This window comes from Aythya marila, assembly GCF_965140915.1.
Source record: "Aythya marila genome assembly, chromosome: 2".
Lineage (NCBI taxonomy): Eukaryota > Metazoa > Chordata > Aves > Anseriformes > Anatidae > Aythya > Aythya marila.
In genome coordinates this window covers 134578438-134593422 of record NC_139043.1, presented here as the reverse complement: position 1 = coordinate 134593422, position 14985 = coordinate 134578438, and the positions used below count along the sequence as shown (strand labels likewise).

General features: G+C 36.9%; 1 protein-coding gene across 1 annotated transcript in view; it reads left to right on the top strand.

Moving 5' to 3' along the window:
* STK3 (serine/threonine kinase 3) overlaps nucleotides 1-14985 on the top strand; it is a 144031-nt gene that overhangs the window by 35839 nt on the left and 93207 nt on the right. The window lies entirely within an intron of this gene.

The window sequence follows — 14985 nt, the reverse complement described above, 5'->3', positions numbered from 1 at the left end:
CAGTTTCAGACTACAGCTGCACTTTGTAGAGTTCCATAACCAAAAAGCCATCCTCCTTTGTAAGTTTTGACTTAAAAGTCATCTAGAAGAGTATTTAGGATTGCTGTGTGTGAGCACTACTGGTGTTAGTAACCTTTGGCAGCTCTTTTTTTTTTTTTTTTTTTTTTAACCAGCCCTTACAGTCTGTTGCTGAACCAATTCACTTCTTGCAAAATAAAAATGTAAATAGAATTACTCACTCTATGAGAAGTAGCATTTATAAAGGAATTGCTCTTGAGAAGTTCATAGGGAAAAATGCTTGTCTAGGAATAAGTGCTGCCAGTGGTAGTCATGCTTTTGTTTTCTTTTTTGAAATGAACACTAGAATAACTACACTGAGCATCAATAAATAATCCTTTCTTGGATTGTTTACACATAAAAACCCATTTGGTACTAAAAAGAAACTTTATGTTAAAAGCAGATTATTTTTCACCTTTGTGCTTTGCTGTGAAAATTGTATACACATTAGATTATCTTACTCAGTTTTCTTTTGCTCATGTGTCGTATATCAGGATCACGATAAAAGTATATCAGCAGTCTTCAGGGAGAAGGTGCTGTTCATATGCGATTACTGTAAGGTAGCACATTTGTAAGTTCAAGTGTATTTAGTGCTATTGGGTTCTTGTTTGTTTGTGCTTTTTGGACCTGAGATGTTTCCTGATTTTTTTCCACTGTGCAGCTCAGCTAAAGCTAGTGAGTGTTTTGTTTCCAAAATGATGTAATGTTTCCAACTGCAAAACTTAGTGTTTTTCTTGCACCACTTTTTTTTTTTTTCTGGGTAGCTAACTATTTTAAAATTAGTGTCCAAACTGAAAATACTCAGATGAAAGCCAAGAAGACCAGGATAAGCATCTCTGTAGCTTGTTTTCAATATCAATGGGAATTTAATTCAGATGAACTGACATATTGGGGAAAAATATTTGAAGAATTATTGATTACGAATCAGTTGAATTTTATCATGGTGGCTTTCTTGCTTGTACTTTCAGTGAAGCTGTCCTTATTACAGCTGAGTTCATTTGACATAATTGTGTGTAGTTGCACTAGCTGTTGAAAGGTGAGGACTGCATTATCAGTGAGGATTTTATAAGCGTGACAATAGCTGCTTATAAATCAAAGGTCACTGTTTGAGTTTGAAGGCTTGTGAATCTGTTTAATTCGTGTAATCAAATGAATGCTATCAAAGGCCAAAGTAATTTAACACAACAATTCTGGATTACATAGAACATGTGTTCTTGTTAATAAATTACGTTATGGCTTTTAAGGGCTTGTATGCAGTTAGTAGTCTTTTATGTATTTGATACCTAGAGTTTTTCTTAATTTTTATTAGTGAGTTGTTACAGTGGTTAACAAGAAATACACAGATTTAAGTTGCAATAGTTTTCCCAGTGTCATATGATACAGCTTCACAGGACATTTGGACATATGTAGATGCTTTCCTACTTTGTTTTAGTTATGACACAGAATTGATATAGGCAAGCATGAAAGCTTGGGCAAATTTTCATTGCTTTTTCTAGATGTTGTTGGAGTTCTGTGGTATTTATGTAAGGCACAATTTTGTTACTTGGGAATGCATGTTGAAATTACCATGTGCGCTATTTTGCTGTAGGCTGGTTGGCACTGCCACAAAGGTAATGCACTGCCAGTAGGCTATTTCCTTGTCAACTGCATTTACAGCTTAATAGAAATATTACATGACTTCTTTAAACAAGTGTTTTGGCAGAGAGGAAATAGCAGATTCCATGCAAACAAGCATAGCTTCCTCTGCTTAACCACACTCTGGCTACTCTGAGGAGTTGCACTGGTTTCAGCTGGGAAAGAATGAGAAGCAGGGGGTGCAAAATGGAATTTGGTGTGGGGGGAAAAAAAATCAGTTCCTCTCTGTTCAAGTATTAGTGGCTTAGTGTACTTGACTGTGTAAGTGTCATCAGTGATATTTTCACTTGTTTCTGGGGCAAATCAGAGTTCAAAATAACCTGCTGTTGTTGTACTTGGTTTGAAGCTCAAAGGTCAAGACCATTTGCAAGCCTGGTAGTCTAATGCTTTGTTCATGTAAGAATTACAGAATGCCTCGCATATTTCGTGTCAGAGTTCCTTTTTGTGCTTTTGCTGGTGCTGTAATAATGGTTTGCTTTGTTAGCAAGGGAAACTTCTGTGTTTTCTCCGAATTTTCCTCAAAGAAGCGTTTTTCAGACAGGGAAAAAATTCAGACATTGTCAAGGTTACCCTAAACTGTGGTGATACTGTTGCTAGAAATGGCAGTGAGTCTGCTGTTGAGTCAAAAAAAAAAAAAAAAAAAAATCACTGAAACCTAGATAATTTAACAGGGCTAGAAGTCTGATTGCAGTCGTCAGTGCAATGACCAGGGTTAATGTGGGTAACGGTGTATGCATCTGCCTTTGGTTCCTGTGCTGGGATGAGCAGTTCTGAATTTATTATAGTGGAGCTAATTAAAGGGGGCTTCTGTGTGGGTCTAGAGCAAGACTCAAGCTCCTACTCTGAACCTGCACTGAGAGGCTTTAACAGCTGTGCTCCTGTGTTTCCTATGGACTGCAGCATATGTGCAGGCTGTTCTGATAAAGTATTCCTCCTACCACTGTCTGAATTTAATTCAAACCATTAACTGCTTTGTGTAGTCTCTCCTCTTCCTGCAATATCTGTCTTTAATGTCTGTCTGTTTCTAAAGGCCTCTTTTTTTTATTTCTTTTGGTAGAAAGACAAAGGTTGGCCCTATTTTTCCACAGTAGATCTGATCATGTTTTTTGGTGCAAGTTGGTAACGTGCTTTTGATAGATCTTTTGTGTTTGCTGATCAAGCTGTGATCTCAAATTTGTTACGTAAATGAGTTGTTTTTGGTGGAAGATTGTTTAAGCTGCAGGGTTTTTATCTGATCACCATCTACGTAGTGCTGACGCTTCTTTTTGTTAAGAAGTAGACTAACTTTGCCATAAAGCTTATCTTACACCTTAAGAATGGCATCTTTTGAGGCCCTTTCTCTAGGACCACCACCCTTACCTTATGTATTTTCAGTATATTAATGCAATGGTCACTTACTGACATGAGGCTGTGATTTTCATGATCAACTTAAGCCCCTCCAAGTGTGGGCTTCAGGTTATAAAGATGTCTGTCCCTAGCTAGGAGCTCCTGCTGACCTTTCTGGTAAGCAAACACTGGCGTTTTTGTGGCCTCACAAGGAGTTGGGCAGAAGAACTGGTCTTCTGGGAAGCTAATCTGACAGAAAACCTGCTGGAGCTGAGCAAGAGGAGCTGTAGGAGCACATAGATGGACGGGGGAAGTGGTTTGAGTGGAGTTACTACTTCTGGCCACAGCTATGCACTGAGCCTTGTAGGCCGACTGTAAAACTGCAGCCTGTATTTCATAAAATTTGCTCTTCTTTGCAAGGTCAACACTTACTGACAGGATGGAGCGTTTCAGATAAATGCTGGTAGCTCAAAAAAAAAAAATTCTTTCATGCTTATCAGGCAGCTGCAATAATTCATGTTGCTGCAGTATGGAAGAAGCTGGTGGTAGATGCGTTTTTCAACACTTCACAGTATTGGCCTTTGTTTCTTTCTGGTGAGGTTTGTTGGAAATGGACCATGTGGGCATCACATGTTCTACAGTGAATTGGAGGAAGCCAATTTGAACTGCTTCCATTTGCTTTAAGTCCAATCATGATATTTATTTTTCCATGGCACTTACCCAGATTATCCATGCCTCCTGCTTAGCCTGTGTCATTTCCATCCTGGACTAATCTGTTTGTAATAACCTTTTATGCCTGATGTATCTTATAACAATCTACCATTTCCCAGTTATTTATTCTCAGCATACTGTGTTAAAAGTGGAGTTTGAAGTGAGAATTATTGCTGTGTAAAGCTGCAAGAACCAAGGAAGGTGTCCTGTTGAGCATCACTGTCTGATTTAGACTGGTTTTTAATCATTGAGTAAATGGTTTCCTCTATACCTTCTTATGCCAGAAGTTGAGGATGGGGGGTGGGGGGAACACTAAAAACCTTTTGGCATTATCAGATGATTTTCTATATAACCAATTCAAATAGGGGGAATGCTTGCCTTTTTTTCCCCTTCTCCAACAGATGAAATTGTCTCATCAGTTTCTATTGTTTTATTTGAGAGGTCACGTTAGCATTACTGCTTTCAATTTAGAGCAGCATTATAAAAGTATATTATACTATTTTCTTATTTTAGTGCTTCTGCTTATCTTTAGAAAAGAGTTTGAGGTAACTTCCAAAAGTCATTCCCTTTTAAAAAACTTTCTGTGAGGCACTTGTTAATTTATAACTGAAGATCTTGACTGCTGTTTCTAGATAGAGCGAGTTAATATTTAAAGAGATTTAAATATGGATTGTTGATTGTATATTACTGTTTATTACTTTACTACCTGTTCAAAATCTTGTGGAAGAAGGCAGTGAGTTGTGGTAGGACTCCCTGAGTGGGATTCCTCAGGGAGGTCATAATTCTGTGGAATTTCTGTTGTGGCTTCTGTGTTATGATAGGGTATTTAACTGTAGGCAAACTGTGTGCTTTCAAGTGCCTGGAAGTACTAAGATTATTTTAAAATAGTTAAATCATAAGACTTGGAAAAAAGCATGAGACCCTAGCACATGCAGTTCTGTCAGTGGTAGGGTTATGAATGCATATAGTTAAAGGAACAACAACAACAAAATGGCTCCCCTTTTCGAACTGGGTCTTCCATTGTGTCTCGTCATTTTCTTAAAACTTGATTCCTCAAGACAGGATTTCAGTGTGTGTTGTCCAACACAATGCCATATTAATTCTAAGTTCCTTAATAAATGGTGATACACCGTATAATGTACATCTATAGTATGTTAGATATGCTAATATGTGGTGACCTAATTCTGTGGTGTGATATGGTTGAAGCAGAAGACTAGAATTTGCAAAGAGCCGTTGAGAGACCTTTAGGTGTCTCTGAGCTTTGTGTGGAGTTTGTTTGCTTTAAACTGACCTTAAAAAGCTTCAGAGGGGCTTTCTTCCTGCCATTTCTGTTGCAAACAGCATTTAGGCAGCCACATGATGAACTGGTTCAGAAACTGACCGAAGAACAAGAATTAGTTCTCACTGATACATGGTGCTAGGATGAGGTTGGAGCCCATCTTACCTGTCCTCTTGGACTTTTCTAGTGGTGCCTATCAATAAAATGAGACTGATTTCTAGACTTTTTAAGGGTAGATGTGTTCTCTGCAAAGCTTCCTTCCTTCCCCACCTCATCCGCTCTTCGAGCGGTACCTCAGCAACAGTATTTAAAGATGAACTTCATGAGGTAAACTTCTAGCAGGCCTTAGGCAAGCATGTGGCTGAAGAAGAGTGTTGTTTCATGAGCTATTTGCCCCTGTGGAGCAAAATAGGATCCCAATTTCAAATAGGTGGACTAACTTTGAGAATAAAATGAGCACAGTTGGTACTGTCTAACAGAAAATAATGTTCCTTATATCTTTTTTTGTCCAATGTCAAAGGAGTTGTTTCCCACGTAATCTCCATGAGAAATGCAATTCTATATAGTAACAGCATATGTAGCAATTTGCTTTTAAGACAGTAGTAGTGTTCTGTGGTTCAAACCAGTTGTTGCACTTACACTAATACCATCACTGAGCGAGGATTTGTATCTTGATTTCTTTTTTGTTCATAGCTTTCTTCTTTCAAAGTTGAATTCCAAAGAAGTATGACTTTTTTTTTGAATATTTAATGCCTACAGGATTCAGGGAGGAAGCAGATTTTGAAAGGATTTAATTTGCTTACTTGCTCGTCACCAACTCTACCGTGAGCTGAATGTAGAGGAGGAGACTACTGGGAGTGTTCTGATGAGTGAGGAGGTCAACTCAGACAATACATCCTTGGTATAGGCCAGTTTCTTGTGATGAAGAAATATAATTTCTTCCCACTTTTTGGCATATCTAGCATAGAATTTTAATGAAGGTTCCTATATACCAAGCATTGCTTGCACTTTCAAATCAATAGAATTATTTGGCGCAGGATAAATAAGTTTATCACTATTAAAAGTATGCATTCTTTATTTTTTATGATACCAGGTTTGTTGGTTGCATCTGTGCACAAAAAGGAAATGTTAATCTGTCATGTGTAATAAAGTAGCAGAAATGGAGAATATTTGAAATTTGGACTGGAACTGGAGTTTAATTTGAATTAAATGGAAAACATTTATTTCATGCTTCTAAATGAGGATTTAATTAAAATTAAATTGGTTCATCTTTTTAGACTTACCCCTGAATAGGAAATTTGAAACATATTTGAGTTGATGGTTGGTTTTCTCTGACTTTGATTAATCACTTTCAAAGTAAGCGGAGGATCAGTACAGTAATTTCATAATTACACACAAGTGAGTTAACTTGAAACTTTAACTAAAATAACTGTAAGGGAAGTTTGATGTTGGTTAGTTTCATGTAATGCTGTTTATCTTCTGTGTATGATCTGAATTCTTAGAAGTGCTAATCTGAAAAAAGGACCATACCATGATACTACCCATTTATTTGCAAGGTACATTAATAGGGAAATGTTTGACCTGGAAATACTACTTTTCAAAGACACTGGAACAGTAAGTGGGGACTGAATGAAGCCATGAAATAGGTGTAAGGATTCTTGATGACTTCAGTGAATGTTGCATCGAACAGCGCACATCTGAAAGCATTGGTAAAAGTTGTTTGATGGACCTGTTCTTGTGGTTAAAGCCAGGAATACATTCAGCGAACCAACCTAGCATGGCATGGGTTAATGTTATTCTCTACTACTGAGCTGGCCTCTTTCTCCCTGGAGGAATGCTGGAAATAAACAAACAAACAAAAACAAAACCCTCCACCAAAAAGCTCATTCAGAAGTTTTAAATCACTGTAAATCTGCTCATTTGTGATGTTAGGAAAACTGTAAACATAGATCAAAGTGCGAAGCAAAACTATTCTGCAACTTGATGATCTCAAGAAAATTTTATTTGAAATAGACAACCAGTAGTAAATCATCAAGATGCATTGAAACTAGAATCACAAGTTGTATGTTACAAGACTTGTTTATTAATTAACATTACAGCATTCCTGCTTGAATAAGCCTTTCCATCATCTGTACGCATAATTGTATGCTGGGTGGTTTGTTCAGTTCATTTCTACCTTGCACAATGGACTTGGAAAAATATTCGGCAGCGTATTTATGCACAGACTTCAGAGAAGTCCTTTTACTAAAAATTCTACAGTACCCTGCAGGATATTGTAAAGTGTAGCATGGATTTCAAAACTTCAAGTGAATAGCTATAAATATATGCACATATATACACACACACAAATATATACATGTCCTTACATGGACATATATGATACATGCACATGCATCGATTTCTTTTTATTTCCATAATCTTTCAAGTTCTATGATTAACAAAAAACATAAAAGATGATTTTTTTTTTTTTAATTATTCAGAGGTCTGGCAGCTACCTTTATAGAAGAGGGAATTTATGCATTGCTTTTAATTGAAATAGGTCCACTTGAATTTTTGCATGTGACTAGTGTCTTGTTAAGCCAAAAAAGAACTTGGTAAATCTTTAAAAGATCATTGGTGGCTTGAATTAACGCTTCTTCGTTCAAGTGAATATGTTCATTTTTTTCTTAAACTTTAAAATGTTTTATTTCTGTGTAGTTGGTAGACTTAGAGTCCTTGTCAAGGAGACTTGACTAGTGTATAGCACAAGTCTTAATACATTATTACACTTTTTAAAAGCAGAAGTGTATTTACTTGGGTTTTGGTTAGAGGGATATTTGATTTTGAATTATGTGGCAGAAAACCGCAATCAGATTAGGAGTAAAATATTAGGCTTCTATTACTACTCACTGTAAGATTTCTTTTTTTGTCGTTCTTTAAATTTATACTGACTGTTTACTTAGTTTAAAAAAAAAAATAAATAAATATATATATATATATATATAAAATTGCTTCAATTGAAAGGAAGGTAAAATTTGGAATTGATAAAGCTTATTAAGACTGTATGTACCCAGTTTCTGTCTTGGTATTATATTGCCTTAAAATGTACACTCAGTCACTTTTAAAGAGGATGATGCATAATAAATGTAAGAAATTTATTTAAAAGGAAAGGTTGCCAATCAGACTAAATTTGTTTCAGTTAAAACTTGATGGTCTAAAGACAACTTATAATCCTTTTCTTGTTATAAAGTATTGTCAAATTTGTAGTAGTATCAGTTAAAAAGTTTATGGAAACTTTGTTTTAAGGTGGTTTAAAATAGAACTAAATCTTTAATTTGTATTTGATGGCACCTGTTTTCATTTTGTTTCCCCGGCAACACCAGTGGTATCAAAAAATTGCCTGTAGACCACCCTGGTTTTAGAGAAGAATGAAACCAGCCTGTCTTTTTCATTTCAGCCTTTTATTTTACTGACTAAATATTTAAACAGAGCTCTAACACGCAGTCAGCGGTCTGTGAACTGACTCCGTTGACCGGGGGATGCAACTTGTGATTTTTTTGTATTAAAATTTTCTGTATCAATTTCAGTTTTTATAGGTTATTTTAAAAATGCCATAAGAGAATGTATAGGAAATACTTTCAATAATATCCCATGGCAGAAAGCAGCATTGTCTACCTGCAAAAGTGGAATGAAAGTTTGCATTTGTTAGCTAGCATGATCTGTTTTCAAAACTATATGGATCCAAGTTCTTATTCCAGATGTGAGTTCTCCATTATTGACGTTCCCCTGGGAAAGAAAGCAAGCCAACACAAGCGTTACCTCCAGATTTCTGCTTTCTTCTGTGTGTCTTTACTGTGTCTGAGAATTCACATTGATTGCGAAGATTGTTTGAGGTGTTTGGAATGCCATATCTATCTTAATGTGTTATGGGCTTTATGCATCGGTCCGCGTTTTAGAAAAGCAAAACTGCATTAACTCTTGGAAGTGGTGCTTATTGCGTGCCTACCTGAAGAGCTCTGCTAACAAAAGCCTCCTGTGCCAAGCATGCTCCTGCACTCCGTGCCGTCCATGCTGATGTGTTCTCATGGAGCAAATCAGAGCTATCAAGACAACTTCTGATTTAGGGAGAATTATGGAAACACGTGAGAGGCTAGGAAGTGTCAGGTGTGTGGTGTTTTTCATTCTTCCCCAGAAATTTAGAACAGTTTATGAAATGATCTGATCGAAGAAAAGAATATTTTGGTGGGGATCTATTCTGAAGGTGTTCTAGGGAACGTGTTGGCCCTTGCAGCACTTCCCAGTACCTGGGGAGTGCTGGAACCATGACTGTAGAGTTGGCAATAGAGGTGGAAGCCCAGTATTCTCTGCTGCTGCTTTTTTTCTTCCTTTTTTTCTTTTTGTGCACACTGAGTAGTTGCATTATTGGAGCCTCACATGGTAGCAAATCCAAGACTTATGGGGAGACTAACATGCATGTGTTGAAATACCCTTCCTGTTAAAGCAGATGACTCCTTAAGGAATGTTGTAATGATGAACCCTGGCCTGGGGACAGAGGGCATTGGATGAGTACGTGCAGACACAAGTGAGCATTGCCTGTGTTGTCCTTTCACTTTTGGAGAAAAGTTTGAGCAACTGAGTGAGCACTTTGAATGCTTTAATTTTACGTCAGGAGACGGTAGAATATTAGCGCTATCTTGGTTTTGTTTGCCTTTATTATTCAGAGGAACACAGTTGTGTAAACTTCTGTTTTCATATTCAGAAAGAGTAAACGCTTATTTTTGGGGTGAAAATGAGTGTGTGCAACTTCCTAATTTAAGAAAAAAGAAACTGAACTTTATTTAATACCGTGCTGCTCAACACTGAGAGGTAATTGAATCCTGTAGAGAAAGCAATGCCAAGTTTCTTAAAACTTCTCTTATTTGTGTGAATTGTTAGGTCACCTTTGACTTCAGTTTGAACAAATGGTGAGACTGGAGCAACTGGATGTGATGTGAGGTTTTTGGTGGGAAAATACGTTGAGTACAAAGTAGCTAGTAGGTTCTTGCTAGACTGGAAATCCTACAGCAAGCTGATGGGTCTAGGGCTGTAGTTGATGATTTCTGGTTTTAAATAACTTGCCTGGAGGGGAAAGAGTATTCTGCAGTATTTATCTGGCAGTAGGATTCTGAAGATGGCTTTGGTGTCATCTGAAACGAGCCTTGCTAAAAATCACCTGGATCAACGTGCCTGTAATGTGGCTAAACTGTGCAAGTGTGACTAATATTGACAAACACATCTCTGCTAGATATGTTTTATCGTGTGTGTGTGTGTGAGACAGCAGTGATGATTGTGGTAGAATTGGCAGGATGGGAGAGGTGGCCAATGGACCTGGACAGGCTTTCCTGATGAATGCAGAAGATTGATACTGCCACGACGTGTCCCCATCTGTTCTAGCTATCCCGAAAGAGCACAGTCACACCCTCAGCTGCAACCTTTGTCATCCGGGATTCTTCAGATAACTTGAATGAAATGAAAGCACGGCTTTGACTTAAGACAATTTTTTCAGAGTTTGAACTGGATAGAGAAAAATTTTGAACACTTACAAATCTTGTCAAAAGAAACCCCAAAAACTTTCTCAGTGCTAACTGAGAAAATAATCAGACTCTAACCACCTGTGTTGGGTCTTTGCTACCTTCTTCTTCCAACTTGAAGTGTACAATGTAATTAACCTGGCTAGCTGTTATGGAAAGGAACAGCTCTAAGATGCGTAAGGATTTTTGCACCCGCTGTTTTATAATGTCTTGGGCTTGCCATAGCTGACAAACTTGTCTGTTATCATCGCTGCACTGATTGTAAATCTCTGATTTTAATAGCAAACTTTTTTGAGATTGTGGCCATTTTCTTACAAAATGAGTTGCTTTCGTTTAATGCAGTTGGAGGAAGGCAGGACTTGGAAGCATGGGAGAAGTCGCCTCCCTTTTCAGGGGTAAGAATCTCTTGCATCAGCAAAATTGTATCACTTCAGGTGTGCTGACAGCTGTTTTTAAAGAGAATATAAATTGTGTAATTGAGGTGATACAGGCTGAAAAAACTTTCTGGAGGAAGAAATTTACTCTATGCACATAAAGGTCTGCAGGTGGAGATTTTGTGGAGCAACTGCTCCCACAAAGGCAGGCTGTCGTTCTGTCTTGAAATATTTCTAGATTGAGATGATTTATTTTAGAATGTTGCCAGAGATGCATGAACAACTCATATATAGAGTATGTTTGGTGTACCTAAGCTCTCACTAGTAATGACTCCCAAAAGAATGGAGAAGTTACTTTTTTGTATTTCTGGTAGTCAAAGAATTAGGTGGAAAAATTAAAAAGTTTGGGAAGAAGTGTTCTGATTCCTCTTTTGATTGGCATTGATCATTTTGACCAAAAGCTTTTGGTGTTCTTTGCTCCATCAAAGAAAGGAGTAGGAGATTAAACATAGACCATAAGGATGCAGTCTATCTCACCCTTTATTTCTGAATCATGCATAACGTTTAAATGACCTAACATCTTTCACTGCTCACAAAAGCTGTTCTCTCATCAGGCCCGCTTTTGCACATTTGCACGTTTGATTTATGTAAAAGGGGGTCAAAGCAGACTGTTGCCCTTTGTTGTTGGGTTTGTCCTGTATTGTCTGTGATCCCAAAACATGCTGCAGTTAAAGTGTCCTGTTTGCAACGAAACTGCCTGCTTCTGATTTATGTGCTTCTTGAAAGTGTTTTGTTTTGTTGGTGTATTCTTGGTGCATATCAGTGGCTGGCAGGTGACTCAAATAAGCCTATTTGATCCCATTAGGCTTGCTTTGTATTCAGCAAATATATTATCATAGAAATCAATTTCCTCATATTTGATAAAAGTAATCAGCTATTTGGTGCCCCTGGGGATATGCTTAACATTAGGTTACATACAAATGCACAGGAAAGAAAGTTTTCATGAAAATTGTCCTGCATTTGTTTCCTTTTCTTTATGACCTCGTTCTTTGTAAATATTAAGGTTTCAATATAGCTCCAGAGCAGTGGTAAAATTACACTTCTAAATAATGGTGTTAGAACTGTGGTGTTAACTTAAGATTGATTATTGTTGTTTGTCATTATTATTTTTAAAAGAATTGTTAGGACTTCATTTCTGATCTTACATCTTTGACAAACCTTACATAGATTTTTGTTATAACATATTTTGGCTTTTTTGGGGCTACTTTCACTCGTTGGCTTTTTTTTTTTTTTTTTTTTTTTGTAGACTAGTTCTTGAGCTTTGGTATTTTCTTTTTATTATGGATTAAGTCAGTCAGGTATAATGTTCATTTTCACAAGCCATTAATGACTGTGCTTATACTTCAGGTGCTACTGTATGTACTGGGTGAGTTTGTTTTCCACCACTGCTGCTTGATAGTCCGGTTAGTGTTACCTTGCTTACTTACCTGTATGCACACAATAAAAACATGGTTGGCTCACTTTTCTCATTTTTCTTTCAAATCTTAAGGGAACTTGTTTTCTATGAAGTTAATACTTGCTGTTAACGGAAGAAAAACATTTTACAGGGAATGCCATAATTACGTTTGTAACATAAATAACTCATAACTATCAGAAGAGTTGCGATGACTGTAGACTGGTAACTCTGGCAATTGTGTAGCAACATTTTTCTTTTTTTTTTTTTTTTTTTTTTTTTTTTTTTTTTTCCTGTTCCTTTTATAACATTACTTTGATCAAAAGGTGCGTGCTACAAAAAACTTATTTTGTAGACTTGGCACTCCAGGATTTTGGTGACTGATGAATGCTCTCCCTTCTTTCATTTCCTTTTACAATTATGCTTTTATAAATAGCCTTGCAGAGCAACTTTAGAGGTGCTATCACAAAACTAACTGTGTAACTGTTATTCTTTCTGAATATTTAACTCCAGACTAATTGGTTAATAAATAGATTCCACTTGCAAAGAAACAAGGTGTTAACTTGTACTAGGTGTTACCTGTGAGTAATAATGCTGTAGATTTTTTTTGTTTCCATCAGAGATAACTCTGGTGTAAACTGTATTAATACAGTTTTGTCCTGAAATGACAGTGGTGCATCTCAGTGTTAAATACATACGTATTTTTCTTGTGGCTTTCATTATATCCTTCTATTTTATCTATGGGTAGGAGGACTCTGCATATTTGCGGATGCTTCTAAGAATCAAAATAGTTAGTTACATTTCCCTTCCACGCCCCAAGATTGCTTCTGCCAAAGAAGAATAACAAATGGTTCTGTTTTCTACTCTCCCAATTCTGAATTATTTTACGTCTTCTTGCTGCTAATTAGGTCTTCTGGACTTCGACAGCTAGCTAGGTGGTAGGATTATTCTGGAGCATTTAAAAGTATTAACAGAATATTACAGGAATTTGCTTGTTCTTTATTTTTTTGTGATCCTGCTATTCTCTCCCCCCCTTTCCCATGCCTAACAGTAAATTACAGGAGTCCTTGTGTATTTAATTGTGTGTTTGTGTGCTTATTTGTAGAGATGCAGGGAATTTTCTGTTAGTTTGTAAGAATTCTGCTAGGCTTTTGACACTAAAATATTGGCTTTTGGTTGCTGTTCAGAATTCAGAATTTATTCAGAAATGAAGATCATCATCTGCAAGAGAAATTTGTTCTACTAAGTAATATGTTATGGTTCTTATGCCTTTGCATTTCAATTGGTGATGGTTTAAATTATGACACCCAGTCCTTGGCCTGAGGGCTTGTGATTCTGTAACTTTTTTCAGATGCATCAACTAAGCATTGCCTAATTTGTTATGAAAGTGAAAGAAAAGTTGTTCAATAATTCTGACTAAGTTGTGCTGCTAACATCTGTTTCCGATAAAATTTTGGTAATATGATAAGAATTTGAAAGAATTGTGTGATTACTGGGTTCAAATAACCATTCAAATGATAGTCAACCAAAGATGGCTTTTCCTTCCTTTAGAGAGTCATTTATATGTATGAGGTGTTATTAAGTCCAAATGGCAGAGAAACCTAATGCTGAGTGGCATGTGAAGGCAATGTGTGGTGTTTTGAGATGCTGTTCTTCATGGAAACTGACAGGTTTCTAAGATAAGTTTGTTTGTAATTGCTTCTTGAATTCATCGTTAAGTGTATTTATAATTTAATTAAGGACACTGGATGAATACCCATTGTGAAAAACGAAGGTGACTTGCTGTTATAGAAAATTCAAAAATGTATGCTTGACTTGTGACTTTTAATCACTGTATTTAATCCATAGAACAGTGTTTCTCAAAAGAAGGTTGTATTTTGATGGGCATAGCAAGTCCTTCAAAACAGCCTGCTTTGAAGGGTAATGGCTGAGTTGAAGCTTGGCTGGTCCTGCACCATAATTTAAGGCCAGACTCTGATACTTGGTCTGTGTTAGTCGGGCAAGATCGGCACAGAACTTCTGGCTGTTTCAATGATTTCCACGTGGATTTTCCACGCATTCACCTCCTCTCTTTTCCCTGGTTCTCTGGATATGCAAAGGGAGGCAATAGAGAAGAGGTGAAGTCAGAGGATGGGGCTATCGCAACCAACGTGTCTTTCCTGTAGGATTGCTGCTCTGTTTCATAGTTTCTTTATCAATGTCTGTGAAAACAACGTGTGCATGTCTGTATTTGAATGTCATTCATTGTTTGAATGACTCTTGAACCACAGAAAAATTTTTGGTCTTTATGTATATATGAAGCTTGCATATTACAGGGAGAACACATTCTACACCTGCCTCTAATTATACTTTTTTTTTTTTCCATGAAATAATCATACATTGTGTTAGGATCTTCAGTGAATATGAGAATCCAGCCCTGGTGATATCCTTCACTGCAGGAACCTCTACTACCAAATTTTTCAGTTTTATGTGCTTCAGCTGTATTTTATTGTTACTGCATGCCAGCTTCCTAAAGAAAAAAAAAAAAGCAAGCAGTTGCTGTAAGGTTAGGGTGTGCGTGTAAGTATATCAGGTGATGTAGTTCTTACACTGTAAGACCTC